This window comes from Acanthopagrus latus, chromosome 24, assembly GCF_904848185.1.
Source record: "Acanthopagrus latus isolate v.2019 chromosome 24, fAcaLat1.1, whole genome shotgun sequence".
NCBI lineage: Eukaryota > Metazoa > Chordata > Actinopteri > Spariformes > Sparidae > Acanthopagrus > Acanthopagrus latus.
This window is the reverse complement of record NC_051062.1, coordinates 1,472,855-1,479,480: the sequence shown is the minus strand read 5'-3', so window position 1 is coordinate 1,479,480 and position 6,626 is coordinate 1,472,855.

The window sequence follows — 6,626 nt, the reverse complement described above, 5'->3', positions numbered from 1 at the left end:
ACCTATTGAGCATTCAGCCATTAATTTTCATCCCATTACCACTACCTAGGCTCTAGCATGGGGGGGTTTTAAGTCCACCTGAAATTGCATTTAAAACGACAATATAATAAGGCAAAAGTTAGCAAATAATTAGTTTAAGATGAAATAGATAACAAAACAAGCAAATACACAGTCACAGAAAGAGATAATGTGTCTTATTGGGGAGCCACAGTAAAGAGTAATGTTTAAGCCCTGCTTTCAATGACATTCAGCAGACACTTTTTTTTTTACATACACTGTACCAGCACATCAGGAGCAGTTTTGGGTTCAGTATCTTGCCAAAGCACATTTTAACATGCAGACCAGGGGAATTGAACCAGCAACCTTCCGTAAACAAGACGCCGGCTCTACCCCCGAGCCATAGCCCCCCTGAGCAAACTTCGGGAATTCAGGAACTTTTTTCACAGAGAGAGTACAGAAACTAAAATCTGCTTCACCTTGATTGGTAGTATGTTAAACAGTAAACAGCGAGCCCAAACTCTCACTCTCCACGGGGCTGATGAAAATAATTACTTTGGTAATGTCTTTGGCCCTGTCTGCTTTCACATCTAGAGGCTGCAACGTCGTTTGGACTGTTTTATTAATTGTTATTTATGTCTTGCTTTGCACCAGGGATTGACACATCTAGATGATGCTGTTGAATCTGTTATTGCATTCTAGTTGTTTTTATCTGTCTGTCTGTTTTCTTCGTCTTCATTTATCATGCCTTTGTCTGCCTTTGTTAAGAATTGTGGTTGGAAAAACAGCTTTTAAGATGTTTTAGTAAAAAGACTACAACTAACAGCCTGCTATGTTAAATTCTACAACCAGCCACTTGTTTTGTAACAAAGACATTAGTCTGTTTTTACAGAATACAGCCCATTATTATATTAAACTATATTAAGACTGATGCATTTGACCAATACATCAATGGTTACAGCCACATACATCTAGCAAGAAGCCAGCAGAATTTAATATATCTTACATTAGCATGAGGGTGGTGCAATCACTCTCTGAGTGTCATTATGCCTGTGCAAATAAGTGGATTTTACAACTGTTAGGTCTCTTCAAATGTTTCTTCTTGGAAGTTGATGTGCCTAAAAAGCCACTGATTTATAAACCTCCCTTTCCCTAAGACAAAAAGAAGTAAGAAAAGAAAAGAAGGAAGAAGTCTGCATCATGTGACAAACCCAGATGGTGTAGTAACACAGTTTGGCCACTATGTCAAATTGGCTTCAAAACCTGATGCACTTCCTGTATTATGTCTAATTGATTAATTAAGGCTAGCATTTACAATCCTGGAGAGCTAGCAAGTGAGCTAGCAAGATTTGAAAGTGGAACCTCCTCTAAGTACCACTCCCCCTCCCCATCCCATCTGTGCTCTGTCCAAAGCCACGCCCCCACAAACTTGAACGCACATCTGGCAGTGGGACTCAGCAGGGAGAAGGAGATGCCGGAGCATGACACAGCAATTCAGCTGAATTTAGCATGGAGCAGACAGGAAGTAAAGCGCCAAAATAACAAACAACACCCGGTTACTTTTCAAAATAAAACACTCCGTGTTGACACCAGCACGCGTCGTGAGGCCAGCTGTCTACCATACTGCGCCATGGGTTGCGGACTCAAACCGCAACCCATGGGGACTGCTGGAAGGCGGCGCAAAACTGGATCGGAGCCGCAACGCAGCAGACTATATCCAGTGGAAACTGGGCCGACTCATTAGCCATTCTCATGGCTAAAAACAACACACAAAGAAGCTAACGTTAGCATTGGGCTAATACGAGCTACAAACGTAGCCAAGTTGGCAAACCTTACATTTTTCATGAAAATAACAATCCCCCCTAAAACAAAACAAATCATTACCTGTCCAACTGAAAGAGAGCACATTCTGCATCACTTTTCAGGCCCTTCACATGCCCCAGTTGTCTCCACCGCTCAGACGCTGCACTGATGTTGACTTCTTTCTTTATCCAGAGCCTTTTTCGTCGCAGCCATTTCTGCCTCAGGTTTTCTTTTCCTTGCCTTTTTAGCAGGGTGAGCTGTTACATTTTGCATTTTGCATTCTGCAGCTCTGTATTTCTGCAGAGGAGTGTGCTGAATATTTCCGGCATCAGTGAAACGTGACGTGTGCACGCACGGAGGAGGCAGGGACATGAAGGCATCTGACCAATCCGTGCTATTCGGACCGAAAAGCACGGATTGGTCAGCTTTTTCTCAGTCCTGCAGCTGCCACAGAGGTCTGATTACTTTGGTTCCTTTTTCTGAACACATAATGTATTGACTACTCTCTGGATAGCAGGACCATTTCACCCAGTATAACAGAAAGGGTTTCTAAACAACATTACAGACCCTAGCTTTAATTTACCATAAAGCCAGCAAATAAGATACAATGATCTTAACACAGTGCTGCAGAATGGGTACTAACATCTTGAAATGAGTCAATGGGTTTTTGCTTAAAAGCATGAAATAAGGTCTGTGGTTTTGTTCTACGGCTTAAAATAGTCCAGTAAATACCCTATATTTGAATGATAAAGCATTTACCTGTCTCAAAAAGGTGGTTGCTAGCTGGTGGTTAATTAAGACTACAGAAGTTGTCTAGGACATTTAACGGCATTGAGCTAAACACAAAGTCTCACCTACTCACTAGTCTGTCTTTGGACTCTGATTCCAACTGCAAACTTTCTAACCCTCATTTCACCCTAACTTGTCGATTGATCAATTTATGGTACAAGTGTGTGAGATAAAGCATAGTAAGATGCTTGGTGGTGATGGTGTTGAAGTCATGTGACCGCAGTGTAGTTTTTTTTTTTTTTTTTTTTTTTAGCCCAACGTTAGCTTTTTTACTTCTGGTGATTGCACTTGTCAGTTCAGGCTGTTTTTCTGTTTTCTGTTGTTTTTTTTTGTTGTTTTTTTTTAACAGATCATGCTTTTAAAAGGTGGTAGGGCCACATCTCCAGGGAAGGATATCCATCCTCACTGCTAATTCCCCAAGCTTATTTTCCAAGCTCAAACTATTCCTTTTAATCACAAAGTAAACAAATAAACACAAAAGTCACATTGGTTTTATGTTAGAATTATTTCATGGTCAAAGAGAAAAATAAAAAAAATTATATAACTGAAAATCAGACAAATAAATGCAGCCCTATGGATGGTACATCAGCAGTCTAGTCTCCGTGGAAGCATGATGACTTTTCAGCAGCAGTGATGTTTCTATAGGGAACACCAGAATCAAGTGATGGAAAATGATGTGGCTCATTTAGCCTTGCTTGTCTTGTGACACTATAGGACCCTCATTTACATGTCATAAGGTGATCCTGAGCTCTCTATCGACCGGCCGGGGCAAACAACTGATGTGTATAAATTGCGTCTGTAACAGGTATAGACATTTGGTCTCAGGCTTTGTTACGGGACTGAATATGTGCGCATTAATGTGCAGCTGGTCGATCACAGATTCATTTTGCCATTTAGAAAGGGTCTCTTCCTATTATATAGTTGAAATGAAGGTCCCTTTTTATTCTGTCGGCTTAACTTAAAGTTTGCTAAATATGGGAGAAAGTGAAATCTAAAAGGTGACTACACAAGTGGCATACAAATTAAGATTACAAGGACAGAGAAGTTTCTGTGTTTTTTTTTTTTGTGTCAGTCTACTTTGATAAGCTTCTCTGCACTGGTTTCATGGATCATTTGAGACTCGGAGTGCTTTGTAAAAGCAATTACAGGAGATATTTTAAATGATAAGACTAGCTGATGACAACTCATCACTGGTCACCTTTGTTTTAAAATGTGACACCATCCTTTAGCTTTTGCCCTCATTTCAACTTATGTCCACTCAGTATCCCTCCAAGGAATGCTGCTGAAAGTTTGACAGGGACTAAAAATACGCTGTCCTCAGAGACAGATTTGACAGTCGCTTATGAAGCTTCCTGCATGCGCTTCCAGTGTTCCAGTGTTCAACACTGAAACAAATGTCTAAAATGTATTTTAGTTGAAAATAATCACTTGTGAGTGAATCACAGGCTCAGAGTGTATGACAAATTTAATCTGTGGGACAGGCAATGCTAATACTCTTTCTAAGAGCAATTTGTACGTTGTTTCAGTCATTTTGGAAGATGTTAGTTAGTGATTCAAAGCATTACTACTAAAACTGTTGTTATAGATTAACCCACTCACCTAGTGTTTCTAAAGCCTTAAAAGTGCCTCAGTGCATCACTTTTTATGAAACATTATATCTTATGCTCATTCTGCCAAGCGCCAGACACATCACCCAGAATAGTTACCCCGGTAAACTCCCCATGTGACCGTTTAAGCGTCATCCCCTGAAAGCTGTGCTTAAGTTTTATTCAAATGTCTTAAAAACTAGCTTTCAGGGGGAGGATTTCAGCATGCTGATATAAGCATATTAGTCAAAGCACTGCTATGCCAGAGTACAACCAAAAAGATGCAAGCATGGTCAACTTCTCTTAATCAAAGTGACTTAGCTGAGCTATGCATTTAATTGTGTACGGTCAGTTTTAAACACTGCCGTAGATGTGGGCGACCATGTTTTTGTGCACCAAATCCGCAAACTAAATATTGGCAATGCACATTTCTGCCAACCACAGATGTGTTGAAGCTTTTCGTATGTTGTAATTTTACAATCCTTTAGCTTCTAAAGCAGCAGTGCTGTGCTTGAATGGCCTATAAAGGTTTATGAGCAAATATCACTCAGTTCAACAAAGTCTCAAACAAGACCCATAAATAACAACTGAACAGGACAATTGTTAGTGTATCCCACAAACACATATATTATCCTTCCCAAAACAACCTGATCTTTGCAGTGTAACAGCCACATGTGGCGACCTTCCTCTGGTCGCAGTGTGGTTTGATTTAGGAAAGAAAAACCTCGGTATGGTTTAGGAAAATATTGTTTTGGGTTAAAATCACTATTTTTCTTTGTAAAAATACCTACTTGACATCACTTGACTACATTGGTAATTTGAAACAACTCACTGTTGACTTCTGGCTTCACAGTGAACACGGCAGTGGTCTCCTGAAGGAAGATGTTTCATTTATCATACCACTTCTCTGTGTTTCCTTCTTTAAAGCCATAATTGTTAACCACAACCTTGATATACCTGGTTTTGTTGGCCTATATGATATCAAAAGTTCCAGTGGTTTCACACTTTAAATGCCGAAACGCAATCTCCAACCGTGGTTTCTGGAAGATGTCTCATCTAGCTGTGACAAAAGCTGACACCACGCTTTTACAAATGTGACTCGGAGTACAACTAGATATGTATGAAGGTCAATTAGGCCTCATTTCCTTCTCTGAAATGTCTAATACATATAGGTCATTGATCATTTTCAGCTACACATGAGTCATTATCTGTTTAAGATGTATGATTGTATTGAGCTGCCTCCCAGGCTGTGTGTTATGTATGCAAGGCAGACGGAGGAGAGAAAAAAAAAGAAAAGGGAGAGGGACAGGGAGGCAGTGGTAATTTCTTCACAGCATCCAGCCTCTCTGCCACAGATGACCCCCAGAGGATTGGTCCTGGCAGCCAGCTACAATTATCATTCAGCAGGAGTGAAGGACTCTGTTTGATATCTGCCAAGGTAATTTAGTGGGAAAGATTGAACATAGCTTTTCTTTTTTTTCCAATGGATTGCGACTGACCCCTCTGCATATGGAGTGTTGATGCCTGTAGTGCTGCAGCAGCATCCCACTTTATCCCTGCCACAAAATACATTCAAAAGCAGATGAATTCGTCGAGCATACAAAATAAGCTCTGGTGGCAATTGACATGACTGTGACTTTGGGATGAAAACAGCAGGATCTTTCCAGGGCAGTGTCATTTTTATGTCCTCATCTGAAAAAAAAAGGAAGATATAGGTCACTTGTGAAAGAAGCTATCGTTTTAGGTGGCAACCTCTAGTGTTCATAATAAGCACTGCGGCTGCAACAGAGGCATTCAGGCGAAGTGGTATTAGGAGCAGCATGTCAAGGAGGTTTTTGTGGATGGTTGGTTCCAACAAGCACAGGACTTTCACTCAGTTTGTGTCCACTGAGAAATCAAGTCAATGGTGAGTTATGTTAACAAACGTATTAACTGAAATGGTGGCATTGCACCACGTACATAATGAAGTTAAATGAAGTTGTGTGTCTAGTGAAAGTACATTTCTAACTGATGTTATGTAAGTAATGTAGTTACTTTAGGTCAAAGCACAATGTTTTACCCAGATTAAAGCACTGTTTCCCCAATGGGAACAGTGATATATGTCATTTTAGGAGGCCGGAGTTAATTTATTTAAAAAAAAATGTGTTAATGTTTACACAGATAATATTTACTTATTTATGTTTACCATCATTACTATTTACATATTTTCATGTTTAAATCTTTTCACTAGCACAGATAAGACTAAGGAGGTTCCTTTTGGGTTACAAAACATTTACCTCAGTCCTTCTAGCTTCTGATTGGTTAGTTAGTCACATGCGAGTCTGAACAAGGAAGTGTTGTTATGGTTGTGAAGCAAGGAAATCACCCGTCTCCATCCTGCTCTTCTTTATCATTAAGAGTGCTCAAACCACCACACACAGAACCCTCATGATACACATGCATCTGTTTGAC